This window comes from Galeopterus variegatus, unplaced genomic scaffold (genome assembly GCF_000696425.1).
Source record: "Galeopterus variegatus unplaced genomic scaffold, G_variegatus-3.0.2 Scaffold5684, whole genome shotgun sequence".
Classification (NCBI taxonomy): domain Eukaryota; kingdom Metazoa; phylum Chordata; class Mammalia; order Dermoptera; family Cynocephalidae; genus Galeopterus; species Galeopterus variegatus.
The window spans coordinates 69,520-71,135 of NW_007731795.1; positions in this window are offsets into that span (position 1 = coordinate 69,520).

Sequence of the window (1,616 nt, forward strand, 5' to 3'; positions counted from 1 at the left end):
TCCCTTTAAAATTATGGCTTTATGTTGTGTCCTTGCCGCCATAACTCAGCATAGGCTGTTAGAAGTAGCCATGCAGCTTTCTTAATGCTTTGCTGCTTAGAAATTTCTTCTGCCAAACATTCTGGTTCAAAACTCTTAAGTTCCAACTTCCACAAAGTCATAGGGTATGGACTGAAGGCAGCCAAGTTCCTTGCCAGTTCACACTAAGGGTGATCTTTGCCCCAGTTTCTGATAAACTCCTTCTGATTACTGAGACCTCCTTAGAATGGTCTTTACAATCCATATTTCTATCAGCATTCTGCCTGCCACCACACAACCAGTATCTTAGACTTTCCAATCTTTCCCTTGTCTCTTTGTCTTCTTCTGAGTCCACCAAACTCCTCCAACCTCTTCTCAACACCCTGTTCCAAAGCTGTTTCCATATTTTCAGGTATCTGTTATAGGCAATACCCCACTTTGCTGGTACCAATTTTCTGTCTTAGTCCACTTTTGGTGTTTATAACAAAATATCTGAAACTGGGTGATTTATAAAGAAAAATGAAATTTATTGCTTACAAAGTTTTTGAGTCTGGGAAGTCCAAAGTCCATCTGGTGGTGGCGACAATGACCCAGGGGTCTCACATTGCAATATGGTGGAAGCAGAGAGAGAGAGAGAGAGAGAGACAGACTCTCCTCTTCTTTTAAAGCCGTCAGAACCACTCCCCTGACCACCATTTTTAATCCATTCATGGCTGCATCATCCTACAATCCAATCACCTCTTCAAGGCCCCACCTTTCAATGATCATAATAGGATTTCCCACCCTCTTGACAGTCACAGTGGGGGCGGAGTTTCTAATGCATAAAACTTAGGGGACACAATTCAAGCTTCAGGGAGTTTTTGGGGAGACATAATTCAATCCTCTACACCTAGATACAAGCAAATGAAAAAATAAACAGCTACCTAAGCAAAGATTCTCCTCTATTTTGAAGATTTTCAAGCTAACTCAACCTCTTAAGGGCTGGTCTTATGATTAGTTAAAGCATGTAATTACCCTTGAGGTATGATATGAGAGGTATTCTGAATATACTCATACAAATGCACACACGCATATGTGCATACACACACGTGCATACACACACACCCCCGCATATGTGCATACACACACGTGCATACACACACACCCCCACACCACAATTCCCCAAACTCCTAAATCTTTGTAATTTTTTCTAAAAGTTTGCAGTGAGAGATACATTCCTTTGAGATGCAATAGTTTTATAGACTTCATGAGTGATCTATTTTTTTTTTTTCTTTTTTGTCTTTTTTCGTGACCGGCAACGGATCGCAAGTACGGCAATGGGATCGCAACCCTCGGTGTTGCGCCCGCACCCCGCTCAGCCAGTGAGCAGGAACTGGTCTGTATGTGGGATCCGAACCCTCGGCGGGAGCACCACCACGCTCTCAAGCGGCGCACTGTAGCAATGCGCCACCTGGCCGGCCCCTTCATGAGTGATCTATTAACGTTCAAGATTTTAACTACATCTATGTGACTACCAAGGAAGAAACACCTTAGAGATTTTGCTGATATATAAGGAAGGAGAATCAGCAGCTAGCTGAGAGAGCACCCTGAGGTTCTCT